Source organism: Schistocerca nitens, chromosome 7 (genome assembly GCF_023898315.1).
Source record: "Schistocerca nitens isolate TAMUIC-IGC-003100 chromosome 7, iqSchNite1.1, whole genome shotgun sequence".
Classification (NCBI taxonomy): Eukaryota; Metazoa; Arthropoda; class Insecta; order Orthoptera; family Acrididae; genus Schistocerca; species Schistocerca nitens.
The window spans coordinates 472882679-472901788 of record NC_064620.1 but is presented as its reverse complement, the minus strand read 5'-3'; positions in this window follow the sequence as shown (position 1 = coordinate 472901788).

Genomic DNA, 19110 nt, shown 5'->3' with positions numbered 1-19110 from the left:
AGAAGATCATCACCATGACGTTACTGATTGAGAGTTAGACTAAACTTTCTCTTAAGCAACCCAATGCATCGCCGTTTTGCTTCTGGTAAAAAGTGATTTCATCGCATGTGACGATGTGTGACAAATAATTTTACGGATTAGCCTCGTAACGCTCAAGCAATACCCCAATTCTTTCGTTGCCATTTTTAGTCTTTTGTTTGGCGGCCAGGAACTCTGAGAGCACATACTTTCACTACCTCACGTGGTGCACGAGTGTGTCACTACTACCAATAGAGAAGCCCAGCCGGCGTGCGGGAGATCGGACATGTTTGTGTGATCTTGTTGCGTAATGACAGTACTGTGCTGTTGTTCACTGCTAGGTTTCCGTGGACATTCTTCAAGCTCCTTTAAATACTTGCGATGACAGCTCTCTGCTTGAAAGATATGTCCGTTACGGACGCCACTTTGAAGACTAAGTATAATACCTCCACCTATCGAAACTTCATAAAACTACAGGGACTGAAGCGAGCCGGCCGAAGTGGCCGTGCGGTTAAAGGCGCTGCAGTCTGGAACCGCAAGACCGCTACGGTCGCAGGTTCGAATCCTGCCTCGGGCATGGATGTTTGTGATGTCCTTAGGTTAGTTAGGTTTAACTAGTTCTAAGTTCTAGGGGACTAATGACCTCAGCAGTTGAGTCCCATAGTGCTCAGAGCCATTTGAACCATTTGACTGAAGCGACAATATTGGCAGAAAAGAAATATATTGCATTTCTTACTGAACGCCCTTCGTAAAAGCAATGTCTCAGGGAGTAAATACCTGATGTGTTATAAAGGTAAAACCGTCATCAACCATAAGCTTGGTTTTATTACCACATCGCTTTCTTGGATTTATAATAATGGAGGTGGTATGACCAGGCGTTTCAAATGACCTACGCAAAACGTAGACTGACAACTGTCAGATGAAATTTTCTGCTGAAGAGAAATGAGTTAAAATCGAATGTAATACTTTGGGAAGCTTTTGCAAATAGTATTTGGCTGAAGTGTAGTCTTGTAAGGAATTGAAAAGTCCTCGAAAACAGTTCAGTCAAAAAGAAATTATAATATTTTGGCATGTGTTGCTAGAGACAATTACTGAAGATAAAGTCGGTATGTGGGATAGCCAACGGGAGGCGGTGAATCGAATGGGATGGAAACAAAATTTATCGCACAACAAAACTAATTGAAGGCATAGCTTGATACGGCTGAATGTGAGACATAAAACGACCATCAGTTTGTGTGTAGAGAAAGAGAGAGGAGAAGACTCAAAAGGTGAGGCGTAATGTTTCCTCCGCCGGCCGAAGTGGCCGTGCGGTTAAAGGCGCTGCAGTCCGGAACCGCAAGACCGCTACGGTCGCAGGTTCGAATCCTGCCTCCGGCGTGGATGTTTGTGATGTCCTTAGGTTAGTTAGGTTTAACTAGTTCTAAGTTCTAGGGGACTAATGACCTCAGTAGTTGAGTCCCATAGTGCTCAGAGCCATTTGAACCATTTTTAATGTTTCCTCCAAGGGAGTCCAACAATTGCTCTACGAGATGTATACGATATTACCACATTAATATGACACTGCCTATGTTCGACGTTAACGTACATTAACCATTCACAGGCACCAGTTGGCAGCATCAGTGGAGGGCATGTAAAACGTGTTTTGGAGCTCGCGTCAAGCAGTGCAGCCCATATCAAAATACGGAAACTGAGCGATTTATCTTACGTCCAATCGCTCTTTATCATTTGCTTTCGGTCAGAGTTGGACGCAATTTCGAAATAAGTAAATTTGTATAATGTTTGTGTGCCCCTGTGGTTACGGTGAAACGTGAATGACACAAGGACGCTATTCAAAACGGGTGCCAAGGCAAATGTGAAACCCCACCGGTCGAAGATAACAGAGTTGCCCGATTCCATTGGAAATATGTATGGGCGAAGAGACGTGCACCTGTTGAGCAGCTGACGGGCTAGATGAACCAAGGGGCTACCTACAGTGTCTTCTCAACGACCGTTCAGCGAATGTTTCTTCGCACGGGGTTCCGCAGTGGGCGCCAGGCCCGTGTACACTTACTGACTGCTCTTCAAGGTGATCTCTACTAAGTGGCGATAGGTGGTCTTTTCAGATGAATCACGTTTTGTGATCAGTTGGACGTATTGCCACTGTCTTGTACGTCCCTGCAACAATAGTAGGAAGGGAAATGCTGGAGGAGGGAGCGTTATGGTCTGGGGATAGTATGCCTGTCATTCACTGGGTGATCTCGTCATTCTGGAAGACACAATGGATAAACAAAAGTACGCATTTATCCTTGGGAACATTTTCCACGTGTAGTTTGATATTTTCTTGGCAACCAGCACGGCAGCAGAACGTGTCACACAGCTCGCAGTGTACGTTCATGGTCCGAAGAGCACCAGGATGAGCTTACCGGTCACTAGACTAATCGGATTTAAATGCAATCGAGAATCTGTGGGACCACATCAGTCGGTATGTTCACGCCATGTATCCTCGACCGAGAAATCCAGAGTAACTGTCCTCGAAACTGGAGTCGGAATGGCTGCAAAACCCTGCCGGTAACTTCCAGAACCTCATTGCCTCTGTTTTTACACCTTTCCGAGTGGTTCGCGCTACAAATGCTGGTTATTCAGTAATTTAGCAGGTGGTTACGTTAATGTAACTAGCCCATGTATAAGTTTGCTCAACGAACTTCCTGTAGAAACATAAACAATGAAAGCTTGCCCTTTATTTTAAAAGTAGGGACTGTATAGGATTTAGGATACCACGCTGGCAGTACGCTGGCAGATATTCCTTAAGAAACTCTTAAAATTTTATCGGATAGTAGGGAACAGTATCGTTGCGAAATTTACATTAAACATCTGTTCATTGGAATATGTAGGGTGAATGGAATATCAGAGGAGATATTTATTCTGCTGTGTCGCAGCTATTTCAAGATTTTAAGTAAAATATTCATACGACAAAAGCTGATAATTCCGCTGTTATAATTTCAATAACAGCTGAGATTAATTCTTGATATTAAGAAATATTCGTATCTAACCATCAAAGAATATCATTAATGGCCGGCCGTGGTGGCCGAGTGGTTCTAGGAACAACACTCTGGACCGCTACTGTCGCAGATTCGAATCCTGCCTCAGGCATGGATGTGTGTGATATCCTTAGGTTAGTTAGTTTTCAGTTCTAGGGGACTGATGACCTCAGCAGTTAAGTCCCACAGTGCTCAGAGCCATTTCAACCAATATCATTAATGAACCGTGATGGGGTTTCTTGCGTAGGCATTCAAATTCCTGGCGCCACTAGCTCGATCTGTCGTGTGATATCCTTCTGGTTTGAGGCCAGTACAATCTTTGCTCGATGTTTTTGGTGGAGACGGGGCGTGTTCTGGAGTGGCGAGTTGGGGAGTGATAGCGAAGCGAGGAGGACGGTCTGAGAGATCCGTCCGGCGAGTAAGACCACCACTTTGCGCAAGCGTCTTGGGCAAGGAGTCCCGCGAATGGTTGCTGAGTATATTTGTGGACCGATATGAATCCCTGGCTGATTTCGAGTGCCATCTTCGTGCGTAGCCGGGCCAGCCAGCTCTGGGACGTGGCACACCGATGAGAGAGCTGAAGACAGTCTCCCTTTGGAATCGGCAAGCTTCAGCTTCGATTCGTCAACTTCCGATATGTTTTGGATTTTAAGGGCGTAACTGTTATTTTCCTATTGATACCTGTAGGTGTGTTGCCATCATTGCGATATCTTAATTGATCTGTTTCACCACCAGGTATCTCTTTAAATCGTGGCTGTTGTTTGTTTTGTCTGAGTCGATACTGGCCTTGGTTGATTGTTAACAGGATAACTGTGTGAGCCGATAGTGTTTCCTGAGCCAGAGCGATAACGTTTATCTTCTATGCTGTGGCCCGACCCCTAGAAATCCCCCCTCCCCCTCCCCAACCCTCGTCGTCACGCAGTACCCAGATGATTCGGTTTTAGCCGACCTCCATGGCAAACGTCTTCAGCAACCAGATAGATACCTTTTTCTTGTAATGCGACCAGGTTCAGGTTTAGAGATAACTTCGGGTATTGCAGGCATCATCGTTCTGTTAATTACACTCCTGGAAATTGAAATAAGAACACCGTGAATTCATTGTCCCAGGAAGGGGAAACTTTATTGACACATTCCTGGGGTCAGATACATCACATGATCACACTGACAGAACCACAGGCACATAGACACAGGCAACAGAGCATGCACAATGTCGGCACTAGTACAGTGTATATCCACCTTTCGCAGCAATGCAGGCTGCTATTCTCCCATGGAGACGATCGTAGAGATGCTGGATGTAGTCCTGTGGAACGGCTTGCCATGCCATTTCCACCTGGCGCCTCAGTTGGACCAGCGTTCGTGCTGGACGTGCAGACCGCGTGAGACGACGCTTCATCCAGTCCCAAACATGCTCAATGGGGGACAGATCCGGAGATCTTGCTGGCCAGGGTAGTTGACTTACACCTTCTAGAGCACGTTGGGTGGCACGGGATACATGCGGACGTGCATTGTCCTGTTGGAACAGCAACTTCCCTTGCCGGTCTAGGAATGGTAGAACGATGGGTTCGATGACGGTTTGGATGTACCGTGCACTATTCAGTGTCCCCTCGACGATCACCAGTGGTGTACGGCCAGTGTAGGAGATCGCTCCCCACACCATGATGCCGGGTGTTGGCCCTGTGTGCCTCGGTCGTATGCAGTCCTGATTGTGGCGCTCACCTGCACGGCGCCAAACACGCATACGACCATCATTGGCACCAAGGCAGAAGCGACTCTCATCGCTGAAGACGACACGTCTCCATTCGTCCCTCCATTCACGCCTGTCGCGACACCACTGGAGGCGGGCTGCACGATGTTGGGGCGTGAGCGGAAGACGGCCTAACGGTGTGCGGGACCGTAGCCCAGCTTCATGGAGACGGTTGCGAATGGTCCTCGCCGATACCCCAGGAGCAACAGTGTCCCTAATTTGCTGGGAAGTGGCGGTGCGGTCCCCTACGGCACTGCGTAGGATCCTACGGTCTTGGCGTGCATCCGTGCGTCGCTGCGGTCCGGTCCCAGGTCGACGGGCACGTGCACCTTCCGCCGACCTCTGGCGACAACATCGATGTACTGTGGAGACCTCACGCCCCACGTGTTGAGCAATTCGGCGGTACGTCCACCCGGCCTCCCGCATGCCCACTATACGCCCTCGCTCAAAGTCCGTCAATGCACATACGGTTCACGTCCACGCTGTCGCGGCATGCTACTAGTGTTAAAGACTGCGATGGAGCTCCGTATGCCACGGCAAACTCGCTGACACTGACGGCGGCGGTGCACAAATGCTGCGCAGCTAGCGCCATTCGACGGCCAACACCGCGGTTCCTGGTGTGTCCGCTGTGCCGTGCGTGTGATCATTGCTTGTACAGCCCTCTCGCAGTGTCCGGAGCAAGTATGGTGGGTCTGACACACCGGTGTCAATGTGTTCTTTTTTCCATTTCCAGGAGTGTATATTGGCTCAGGGGGCGCCAGGGTCTCAAAATATGTAACTGTTGAGTGTGTGTCATTGGGTTTGGCAGTCTTGTTTTCTTTCAGACGTTTCGCCTTCGTTGTAGATGCGGTATCTTGCAGTGACGTGGGTATCCTGTTTGGATACTTATTATTGCTATCACGTGATTAACCTTGCTGTGTTGATACTCCTTTTGCCGGTCTGTACCCAACGAAAAGGGCTTTGGAAGGCCGGTCTTCTTGTTGTAACCTTTCTTGGCCTTTCTATTGGGTGTAGTCTTGTGCTCCTTGTGCAGAGGTAATTAAAACTCTTCGTTACTTAAATGAAGCAATTGTTCTTGAAGGCCCTCCTGTTTCCCATTTGGTAGTTTTACTTAACTGAAGCTATTATTAAATGATGCCTGCCTTTTTGTGTTTGGTAATATTATTTAACTGAAGCTGCTATTAAAGAGGGCCTGCCTGTTTTCTATTTGGTAATCTTACTTAACTGAAGCTTTTTTTTTATTATTTTTTTTTAAGGCCTGCCTGTTTTGTACTTGGTAATTTTGCTTAAGTGAATCAGTTATAAACTAAGTCCGTCCTGTTTCCTATTTGTCAATTGTACTGAAGTGAAGGCATGCCTGTTTTCTTTTTGGTAATTTTCCTTAACTGAAGTTTTTATTACTGAAGACCTGCCTGTTCTCTATTTGGTAATCTTACGTGACCGAAGCTGTTACTATCGAAGGCCTGCCTGTTCCGTTTAAATTCAATTAAGAGCTATTTTAGAATTTGGGTTAGCTGAAGCTCTTATTAATCAAGGCTTATTTCTTTTTATTTCTCTAGAATTCAGATTTGATATCTTACTCAATCTGTGCTGTAATTAACTGAAATTTTGGTAGCCAAAGGCCTACCGTTTACATAGGTATTTATGTCAATAACGTAACGACAAATCACGGTATATGGGCACTAACCTTTCACCTCTCAGCCCTTTATCCATAATTGTATTTTTCAATTAATAGTCTTATTCACCGAAAACAGAAGCAATTATAAATGCTGATACGACATCAGTTTGAGAGGCTTTCATTATTAGCACATGAGGCCGTGAGGAACTACACATGCAGATAAATATAGACTGTCGTGAAACAAGTCATGGGGTACTTCCTAATATCGTATCGACTCTCTTTTTGTCCAGCTCGGCAAAGCAGCCCTATGTGACATGGTCTAACAAGTCGTTGGAAGTCACCTCTATAGCCGTCCATAGTTGCGAATCTGTAGCCCAGGCAAGATTTTGTGCACACACTGACATCGTGATTATGTCCTATAAATTTTCTACAGGATTCGGGGGACCTGAATGGCCGTGTCATTCGCTCGAACTGTGCAGCGTGTTCTTCAAACCAGTCGCGAACAGCTGTGGCCCAGTGCCGCATTTGGGAACATGGGAACCATGAATGGCTGAAAATGGTCTCCAGGTAGTCGAATATAACCATATCCACCCAAAAACCGGTTCCGTATGATCAGAGGATCCGATCTATCCCGTGTAAATACAGCCGACATCAGTATGGAGGCACCACAAGCTTTTACAGTGCCTTGTTCACAACTCGGTTCCATGGCTTCGTGGGCACTGCGCCACGCTCGAAACCTGCCATCAGCTGTAAAAAACTGAAATCGGGCCTCATCTGATCAGGACACGGTTTTCCAGTAGTCTACGGTCCAGCCGATATTATCACGATCCCAGGAGTGGCGATGCAGGCGATGTCGTGGTGTTAGCAGAGGCACTCGTATCGGTCGTCTGCTGCCGTAGTCTAGCAAGGCCAAATTTCCCCTGTGTCCTAACAAATACGTTTGTCGTGCGTCCCACACTGATTTCTGCGGTTATGTCAAGCAGTGACAACTCTACGTAAACACCGCTGCTCTCAGTCATTAAGTGAACGCCGTCAGCCACTGCGTTGTACTTGGTGAGAGATAATGTCAGAAATTTGGTATTCGCGACACATTCTTGACACTGTGGATGCCGGAATACTGAATTGTCTAACGATTTCCAGAATGGAATATCCAATGCGTTTAGCTCTAATTACCACTCTGCTTTCAAAATCTGTTAATTCCTGTAGTGCGTCCATAATCTCGTCGGAAATCTTTTGACATGAATCACCTGAGTATAAATGACAGATCCGCCAGTGCATGGCCGTTTTATACCTCGCGTACGCGATACTACCACCTTGTGACTATGTGCATATCGCTGGCCCATGACATCTGTCATGTCAGTGTATTATAGCAAACAGACTACAGTTAACTTAAGTTTAGGGCACTAATATTACGTTAAATAGTTTCTAAATAAGTGGTGAATTTGTCTTTTTCTTTGGTCATCAGACTGGCTTGATGCGATTCGCCAAATCTTCACCTTCAGTGCAAACTCTTCATCTCAGAATAGCACTTACATCTCCTGTCCAAAATTATTCTTTGGACACAATCTAATCTGTCTTTCTCCCTAGCGTTTGTGAGGGTCATTTCTGACATCAATACCCACAGGTTTGAATTCTCGCTCAGCGAGTCCAGTGCGGCACGGAGCCGTGCGAAGCGCGGCAAGGTGCTCGAGACCACGCGGCTACTGCTCTTCTCGTGAGTGCCGTGGATTGTTGCACACGGCAGCCGCATGGGCTGGGAGTGCGCTTCGCCGATTGGTGAAGCCGCACTGCACTCACGGTGGTCAGATTTCGAATGAGCGCGCATATCTCTTTGTGCGTCGGGTTCCGATAGGGAATGGGTCTGTATATGAATCCAGATGACGTATGTTACTGACAAGCAGCGGCATGTAGTATCGAGAGACAGTCGTTCTTGCAAGCCTTGAAAGCAGTTTTACTGTACTAATCTAACTTACAGACATTATTCTAAATCACAATGTGAATGTACTCTTTTCCAAGTTTTGTAATTTGTGAGGAAGTTACAACATTCAGTAATCCAACTGGTGAGACGATTGTTAGTGGTCAATATCTAGTGCTTAGTTTAAGGACGCTTCTCTGTTGTTTAAAAAACTCCTTGGTGATGCAGAGTATCATCTGCTCTCTCACTTGCTAAGGGACATTGCTTCCTCATTTCTGGTCTTGTTCCGTTGTGTTGAATGAGTATTCCACAAGCACAGTTCTGGTTAAAGTTTGTATATTAGCAAGTCCCTTAAATTTCTGTGTCACGTTTGGCCATATTTTAATGATTTTAATTACTGAACTCTTGTTCAAAAATGATTTAAAAATAAGGGAATGTTCAGTTGTGATCAAACTCTTCCGAACACCTCTCCACCCCATATCGCCACTCCTAAATTTCTTACTGTTCTTAATAGCTGCAGCTCCGTCTAGTACAATGGAAGTTATTCCCCCGTGTCTTAACACTTGTCCTACCGTCCTCTCAGTGTTTTAAAGAAGTTCCTCTCTTCTCCGACAACGCGGAAACCTCGGCATTTGTGTAATCTTTTCCGTCCGCCCTGTTTACAGCATTATTTTGTATCGACACATGTCAGACGTTGCAGTTCTCTTATTCTCCGGTTCCCACACTGTCTGTGATTCATTTTCATTTCAATATGCCCTTCAGGCCTCCATTCTAGAATGTTTCCTTCTCAAATTAAACATGAAAAAATCAAGAAACGTACGTGGGATCTGTATTGCGCCACAGTATAGACACCGTCATAGAAATAACAAAACAATTAGACACTATTAGGGAGAGAAACGTCGCACAGCAGAAATAAGCACCTTAGTTTTGCTCATTTGTACTCAAGAAGCACAACAGAAGAATCTGCTGTGTTAGTTCTATTGTGAAAGTACGTAATTCGACTTCGTAAGTAAGACTACGCATAACTACGGGAGTAAACTTCTATTCTGTAAATATCGTCTATCCAGATCACGTTGAAATTCTCTCGACACAACCGACAATACGCACCACTACTGAGATACGAGCACCACAGAATTGCCGCAGATACTGCTTGTGGTTTGATGGGCTAATGGTAGCTACAGGAATATAATGATTAAATTAATAACGCATCTATCAAAAGATCTGTAAGGTCACCACTAATAGCAACCACCAAAGATGATCCCAGCTTCAGTGCAAATAACTATGCACTATAGGATCCGTTGGATAGAAAAACACACAGTAACAAAATAAAATCTTCTAGTGTGTAACTCTATTACAAAACAACGCGCTTCGCTGATCAACGGCGTAACAGGAATTTTCAACTATTTCATTAAAAAGATACAGGCTGTCGTACTCGATAACACCGTATAAATAACTTTCCAGTTCAAAACCACACCTAAATTACGTACAACCAGCAATTTCAGTGCTCTTGTCTGCACTTCTAAACAATATTTATTTTATATCGCACTTTCAGAGATATAACTTACACTCTTGTTTATCTGACTTATTAATCAGAGATACACTATGTGATCAAAAGTGTCCGGACACCCCCAAAAACATTCGTCTTTCATATTAGGTGCATTGTGCAGCACCTACTGCCAGGTACTCCATATTTGTGACCTACGTAGTAGTTAGACATCGTGAGCGTGCAGAATGGGGCGCTCCGCGGAACCTACCGACTTCGAACGTGGTCAGGTGATCGGCTGTCACTTGTGTCATACATCTGTACGCCAGATTTTCACACTCCTGAACATGCCTAGGTCCACTGTTCCCGATGTGATAATGAAGTGGAAACGCGAAGGGACACATTCAGCACAAAAGCGTACAGGCCAACCTAGTCTGTTGACTAAGAGAGACCGCCTACAGTTCAAGTGGGTCATAAGTCATAATTTATAATATGCAGACATTTATCTACAGTATCCCACAGAAATTCCTAACTACATCAGGATCCACTGCAATATGACAGGCGGGAGGTGAGAAAACGTGGATTTCATGGTCGAGCGGCTGCTCATAAGCCACACATCACGCCGGTAAATGCCAAACGACGCCTCGCTTGGTGCAATGAGTGTAAACATTGGGCGATTGAACAGTGGAAAAGTGTTGTGTGGAGTGACGAATCACGGTACACAATGTGGCTATCCGATGGCAGGGTGTGGGTATGGCAAATGCCGGGTGAACGTCATCTGCCAGCGTGTGTAGTGCCAACAGTAAAATTCGGACGCGGTGGTGTTAGGGTGTGTTCATGATTTTCATGGAGAGGGGCTTGCACCCCTTGTTGTCTTGCATGACACTATCACAGCACAGACCAGCACGGATTTTTTGAGCACCTTCTTGCTTCCCACTATTGAAGAGCAATTCAAGGATGGCGGCTGCATGTTTCAACACGATCAAGCACCTGTTCATAATGCCCGCCTGTGGCGGAGTGGTTACACGTTAATAACATCCGTGTAATGGACTGACCTGCGCAGAGCCTGTCCTGAATCCTATAGAATACATTTGGTATGTTTTGGAACGACGACTTCATGCCAGGCCTCACCGACCGACATCGATACCTCTCCTCGGTGCAGCACTGCGCGAAGAATGGACTGCCATCCTCAAAGAAACCTTCTTGCACCTGATTAAACGTATGTCTGCGGGAGTGGAAGCTATCATCAAGGCTAATGTGGACCAACACTATATTAAATTCCAACATTACCGATGCAATGCTCCAGGAACTTGTAAGTCATTTACAGTCAGATGTCCGGATACTTTTGATCACATAGCGTAACTTCTGCACATATCAACCACGCTACTACAAATCATTGCATAACTTGAATAGCAACATATTTCATTTTTGAACTCGCACACTCTCAGAAATAAGTAAATCTTTCTTTCAATAATTTATCATTTTTCCATTAAAATAAAATCTTGGAGATAAGTCCTCTCGTTTTTAATTCAAGAAATATGAAATAATTTCTCTCTATGGAATTTAGCAACTGTGAACTAACATCCCTATTTCTTTCGTAATTAATATCTTTGCTTTTTACAACGCTGCAAATTTTTCTTTACCTAATTATTGACTTCCTTTTACGACTTTACGATATTTGCAAAGTATGCGTTAGCTATTTAATGAAACTTTACTTTTAAAATGACTTGGGATATTATTATCGGGGGAATGAGACTGAGGGCTTTATTTTTATTTTTAAAACAGAAACTATTCTGACTGTATTAAAAGTTTTCCTTCATGTACAGATACAAGTCGGCTTTGACTTCAGGAGTGCTGGCCATTCAAACAAATTGCTCTAAACGGAAAAGTTAAAAAAAAAATGAAATGAAGTACCTGGGTATCATCGCCACTTTTTAGCTGCTTATAATTGAAAAGACACACAGAATTAATCCCACTTCAGGCGTCGTCTTTCCGCGGACCAACTAGTATTGAAATTATTTAGAACACAGCTCTCGGATGAGAGGAGAGATAATTAGGGTGTCCTCAGTAACGAAAGTTATTGCTTTGTAGTTTAGGGTTTTATAAGTAAAGCCACTAAATGCGAGACAGCTCGTGCAAATCTCCTACTGAATTAGATTAGATCTCACTATAACACACACAACTACAGGAAGTCCGTTATCCTAATTACAAAGATAATACAATTTGTGTACCTATACAGAGATTTCTAAACATTAACTAATTAACTAACTCTCAACCTTAAGTCGCAAAATAAGCCCTAACAAAATACGCAAAATCACTATTTCCTAAGTGCTTGCTTTGTAATTCAAATCCAATAATATAACAATGCAGAGGCACTATTTCCTTAATGCTTGCTCCCTCCACATTCATATTCAGAAAAGACTTCACGCGATAACGTCACTTCTCTCTTAACACCAGAATGGATAATATTCAATCTAATAGAGAAGCGGATCACCTGTAAAGGAATGGTTTTCAAGCTACACTTCCTGCAGTAACTTTTTGGCATAATATCACCAACCACGAGAAACCTGTCCACAACTAGAATATATCGTAAACACTAGTGCTACCTCACACTAAACTATAAGTTCCCACACGAATAAATCACTCGATGCACTTCGTCCCGAAAAGTACGATCAAAGTTACCATAGATCAGGGTGAATATATTTCAGATAAGCTGATAATAATTTCACGCAAGTCTCCTATACGACTAAATTTTAACTATAGTTGGTTTTCCTTCGCAGCTGTCGTTGGAGCTTTGTGCTGGCCAGCTACGCCGTAGATATTATCTTTGCCGCACGCCGCCACTCTGCAGTCTCCGTGCATAGTAAACACGCTGAATTTGACCGGTTGCTGCTGCCAAGATGTTTATAGACGACAGTCTCTACACGATTGTACAAAATACATATAAGAACACTTTCCAAACAAGTAACTAAAACCTCGTTTCTTTTGGTAACAGCAAAATTTTATAATAAGATGAGGCATCTTGTACTAGTATTGCCTATATAACGCAACAGAAATTGTTCCGCATTACATATATTGAAGCAACTTCTACAGTTTTATGTCATGACATGAAGATTTACACTGCCAAGCAATCTGAATCCAAATATGTATGATGGTATAAGTGTAAAGGTACAGACAGCGTGAGCTTGAGAGTACACACTAGTGTCTGTATTATACTGTAGATCATATAGTTTTTAAATTTTGTACCGATTGCGGACGAGTGTGGACGATGTAAGTTTAATGGAGTAAAATTGTTAAAAATCTAAATGTCAATTAAATGTAATTATTTCATACATACGTAAGTTCGTGGGCATTTAATATCAACTGACATGTCATTTGGTAGAAATGAAGAGACTTGTCTAGTCAAAGTAAAGCGCACCTTAAACGGTGACTGTTACAGGGCCATGAATCCAACAAGTAAACAGAAGGTAAAGGTTTACAAATGTAAATAACGTGCACCTATCAGAAATGAAGCGTATTACTATACACGTGGTAGAATCATTAATGTAAGATTGTTTAAAACCAGATACCAGTTTGCAACAAGTAAGGCATGGTCTGGAATACTTGCCAAGACTATCAATTCAAAAATTCGTACTGTATTTCGAAATGACATCTTACTTTTCGTAATCAATCTAGCAATCACTTGCTTCTCAGGCGAGTCATTCTGTTTGGTAAATTATGAGTCGGTGGTTTGTGATAACGTGATGTGATTGGTATCACTTAAAATCACATGTTTAAGAGGCAGTGGTCGATGCACCAAACTTACTTCTAACGTTTCCTCTCTGACTGCGGGAGACATCTTGAGAGGTAAAGTGGCAAACTGCAACCAGAACTCGAAGAAGCGTAGAAAAAAATGGGCAGTGCAGAAGGCATCACAATCCATGACGTAACGTCGCCTGCGAGAGTATCTCTGGTAATGCCAACATTTATGTTTGAAAGTAACCGAGCGTCATACTTCCATTGCAACGTTGACATCCAAATTTTATTTGTTTTAACACGTTTCTCTTTTCTGTTAAAATCATTACGATGTTGATAAATCTTAAAACCCCCTGTATTCATGCCCGCATGATAATACGATGTTCTCCATACGCCGCATCGCACTGAATTTTGTTTCATTGTCACCGTTTTGCTTAAGATGTTTCACTACGGCCAATTTATCAGTATGTCCGAAGTGGCAGTACCTCTTGTGTTGAACCAGACGGGTTTTATAACTTCTTTTCAATGTACCAATATAAACCTGTCCCCAACTACAAGGAATTTTGTATGCACCCGCTGTAGCCGAATGATTTCGTAGTTCTTCAGACGATCTATTCTTTTATCTTCTTTGTGGGTCTGAAGGTACTTTCCACACCGTACTTGCTCAACACTTTCCCAGTGGGATCTGCAACCTTACTGATGAATGGAAGGATAATTTTTCCCTTGAGCTGCCGTTGTTCCACATCGATCCTGATTCTCTCCATAGGGCGAAGTACTCTATCTTTCTTAGAGTAACCAGTCTTCCTGAATGTCGACCGTACATGTTCACACTTGTCTTTTAAAGACGTCGGGATAAAATTATTGTACCCTTAATCTACCAAGGTTTTAACCACACCTCCTTTTTTCTGGTTTGGTGGTTGTACTCATTATGAAGGTAACTGTAAATACTCGTGGGATTTCTATATACCCTATGGCACAAAGTCCCTTCTCCTCGCTTGATAATAGACACATCCAAAAAATTCAGTTGCCCATTACACTCTGTCTGTATCCTAAATTATATTTTCGAACTGACACTGTTGAGATGTATCAGTCTGTTAATAAAAATCATTACTGTACTGAAAGTAGATGAACTGTACATGAGAAAACTGCGTTCACCGGAATCACGGTAAATAACGACGCAACATCAAACCTAACAAAGATATCTAGACTCACGTGCGTTTCATTCAATTTGTAAATGAAACATTATGAATTTTTAGTATCTCTCAGTCCCACCAACATAAGGTTGCAGTAATGAGGGAAGGTGTCTAGCTAACCTTTTAGCACTCACAATAGACCTCAAGCAAACTGTGATTTGTGCAACTTGGTTAATGAAATGGTTCAAATGGCTATAAGCACTATGGGACGTAACATCTGAGGTCATCAGTCCTCGAGACTTAGAACTACTTAAACCTAAGTAACCTAAGGACATCGCACACATCAATGCCTGAGGAAGGATTCGAACCTGCGACCGTAGCTGCAGAGCGGTTCCAGACTGAATCGCCTAGAACCGCAGCGGCAGGCCCTTGGGTAATCCATAGAGCCTTGAACGTACGCCTCCGTTTCACAGAGTAAATTCATATCGTCAGAGAAGAATGATGACTCCCTCACCACTCGATGTGATTGGTGTTTTAGGTCGTCATCAGCGTGGCTCAAATGGCTCTGAGCACTATGGGACTCAACTGCTGAGGTCATTAGTCCCCTACAACTTAGAACTAGTTAAACCTAACTAAAATAAGGACATCACAAATATCCATGCCCGAGGCAGGATTCGAATCTGCGACCGTAGCGGTCTTGCGGTTCCAGACTGCAGCGCCTTTAACCGCACGGCCACTTCGGCCGGCGTCATCAGTTTGAAGCGCCTTGCTAAACCCGCAGGACAGGACAGGTAGTTTCGGGTGTGGAAAGGGGCCAAAATAAGCAGCTGACAGTTACACTCGAACATACAACCTTCTATCTGATGAAACATTACAAGAGCCCAGAATTAAAAAAAAAAAAAAAAAACTGAACGCTGCTTAAGTTTAGGAACTTAATTAGGGGCTAAATTCGCAGTGCTCTCTCATGCCTTAAGGACAAGACCACTTTAATTTAAAAATGGCAGAAATCCAATAAGCTAGAGCTCAACCAAAATCAAAAATTTCATTAGGCTGAGGGCCCAAAGATCCTGACACTTTAAGAGCAAACAGATTCAAAATCGCCTACATTGTTCCATTGAACTCCTTGTTGTGTGCTGGTCGGGTGAAGCGGAGGTTATTTTGTTTGTGGGTCCGTTGACTGTCTGTCGGTTGGGTTGTCGACCGATCGAGACTGGTTGGACCAACTGCTTGTTTCACCTAAGCGAACGTTAGTGGTTGAATTCCAGGCCGACCCTCGGATCTACTGAGAGCCCTTGGGTGTACTGCCTATTCTTGTTTGTTCTTGTTGTTTGTACTTGTATGGCTTCTATCCGATTTTTAGATTAAGGTTGTTTCGTCCTCAAGGCGTCAGAAGGTTCTGGCCTTCAGCCTAATTTAAGAACTGTTTTACATAAAGCCTTTGGCATTGCATTTTTTTTAATTTTAATGTTATTGAGTCTTAGGTGTTGAGCCTTCAGCCGAGATTGAATTTAAGTTGTTTGTTAATAAAGTGTCAGATTCGTCAGCCTAATTAAGGAACAGTTACAAGATAAGGCTTTGCCTTTGGAAAATATCTGATTTTGATTGAGCTCTAAGTTATTGCGTTTCAGTCGTTTTTAAATGAAAATGGTCTTGCCCTTAAGACATGAGAGTTCATGGCCCATTCAGACACAAATTAAGTTCCTAAACTAAAGTTGTGTTCGTTTCTATTTTTAAAAATATTTGGGCTCTTGTAATGTTTGATCAGATTGAACGTTGAATGTTCGATTGTAACTGTTAGCTGCTTATTTTGGTCCCTTTCCACAACCTAAACTACCTGTCCTGTCTTGCGGATTTAGCAGGGTGTTTCACTGGTAGCAGAGCGTGGTTGCCCTTGTTCTTGCCATTCTGATTGCTGTCAGTTTCACTGTAGTTCTGTTTTGGTGTTCCATGGCACCATATTGTTTTGGCTGTTACTTTTTTCAGCTGCTTATCGTAATGGCAGTCAGACAGTGTCCGGTGATCATCCTCAGAAAGGACCACCTTGTTTACGTGTTGGCAATAACTCGCCAAATGAATGAGGGCAGTGTTCCGGAACTGATGGCACGTTTGTGCGCTGCCGTTCTTCAGCCGGTTGACGTCACGTCTGCGGTGGTGAGTGAGGCAGGAGCGACCACTGAATTTTGTTTGAGGCTATTAAGGGCCTTGAGGACTAAATTTTTTTGGAGGGAAGCTAACCTTGTGGCACTCAGCTGCATACGGTGCGGACATATTTAATGCATTACTTCCGATAGCTCTTTTCGTTCTCAACTGCGAATAGTTTTTATTTTTTATTTTTATTTTTATACTTGTCAACTGCTGAGACGTAGCTCGGTACTTTATTCAGTGAAGGGATGTCGGGTTGATTGTCGGCATGTGTTGTTTACTCTGTCTGGTTAGTTGGGAGCGGGTCTCTCGCTTTCGCTTTTGACCTAGCAATGAGACTTGAATTAGTCATCTTGCAGGACTTAGTACGGTCCGTTCCTGGTGCAGGGATGTCGTTAGCCAGTGGGCGTGTTCCCTCTGGATGGACGGGTCCGAGCGAACGTCTCTTGCTTTGTCATGCCCATTGTCCTGTTTCGTTATGGAGCTGCTGGTCAATTTCATTTTGCTATGTCACCCCTGCGTTGATGCTTGAGGGGGTGAGGTTGAACCATGCACGGCTAGCGTTTATCCAATTTCTTCTTTGTCATCTTCTATTACGGTACTGCCCCCTCGTTTCCTTATTATTTACTGTCATAACTAACTTCCTGCCTTACTTGCACGTGAGCATCAGCAGCAGCAGCGCGTATCGATAAGTACACGGTCGTACCGTCCAGCTCTGTCAATGCACCAGTGTCCAGAGCCGACGGTCATGAGCCCATTTCAGTCGTTGTTGGCACTGACGTGGTGTTCACATTGGCATATGCATGTGTCGTTGGCTGCGGAGGTACAACGCTAGGAATGTCATTTCGTTCACTGTGTGTTCAGACACACTTGTACTCTGCCCAGCTTTAAGGCCTCATGTTAGTTACGCAACAGTTTCTACATCTACATGGGTTCTCCGTAATCCGCACTTAAGTGACTGGCAGAGGGTTCATCGAACCATTTTCGTACTACTTCTCTACCATTCCACTCTCGAAAATAATAAGGACTGTAAAGGATTTAGGCCACCACGATTCGGAATTTCATTTGGCGTCTTCCCGTGCCTTTGTTAAGCTCAAATATGCACCTAAAATTAATGCCTAGAACGTTCTGCCAGTACGCTGGCAGATAATCCCCTAGAAACCCTTAAAATTTTATCGGATATCAGGGAACTGTATCGGCGCGATATTTTCTCTTTACATTAAACATCTGTTCATTTGACGAAGTAATGTAAGTAGGGTGAATGGACTATCAGAGGAGATAATCAAAATATCCACGGGTGTACTGCCGGTCTACAGTGTCCAACGGGCACAATATTTCGGCGATCATACATGTCGCCATCATCAGGTGAACTGACGGACTGAGCTCCTGTGAACGTGCCGGCACGGAGATCCGTAAACTATGGCTGCTCAGGTGGAACTGGGTTCGGTCGCGGCGGCGGCGGATTTAAATACCCTCCGCCCGCGGCGCGCTCACTCCGCCGTCCGCGCCCCGCGCCACGGTCGCGCGGTGGAACAGATTGGGACGGCGTCTGAGATGACGTCGGTGTGATGGCTCCGTCCGCCGTGGTCGTCACAACTATACATTTGCTCGATTTACTCTTGATTAACCCAATCGCTGGTTCCCAAGCCTTGCTAAGGTTATAGCCACAGTCACGATTTATGAGGTCGTCATTGGTGCGAATTTCGATGGCCTCTCTAACAACGCTGTCCCAGTATCTCGACGTCTGTACCAGAATCCTCGTGCGTTCATACTCCATAGCGTGATTTTCCGACAAACAATGTTCAGCGACCGCCGACTTGCTCGGATACATCAGTCGAGTGTGCCTCTGGTGTTCACGGCATCGATCCTCGACGGTACGCATCGTCTGACCAATATACGACTTGCCACATTGACACGGAATCTGGTACACGCCGGCCTTCCTCAAACCGAGGTCATCTTTGGCGCTCCCCACCAGTGCACGAGTTTTATTCGGAGGACAAAACACCGTTCCGACCCGGTGTTTCTTCAAAATGCGGGCGATCTTTCCCGAGAGTGCGCCTGTATATGGGATAAACGCAGTGCCTACCTCCTCCCTCGTGATTTCATCCATATCCACAGGTTGTGCTGTAGTGGTTGGGCGGAGAGCACGTTGAATCTGCCACTCTGAGTACCCATTTTTTCGAAATACAGTTCTCAGATGTTCCAATTCCTGGGGTAGACTCTCTACGTCAGAGATAGTGCGCGCCCTATGTACTAGAGTTTTAAGTACCCCATTCCTCTGTGAAGGGTGGTGGCAGCTGTCTGC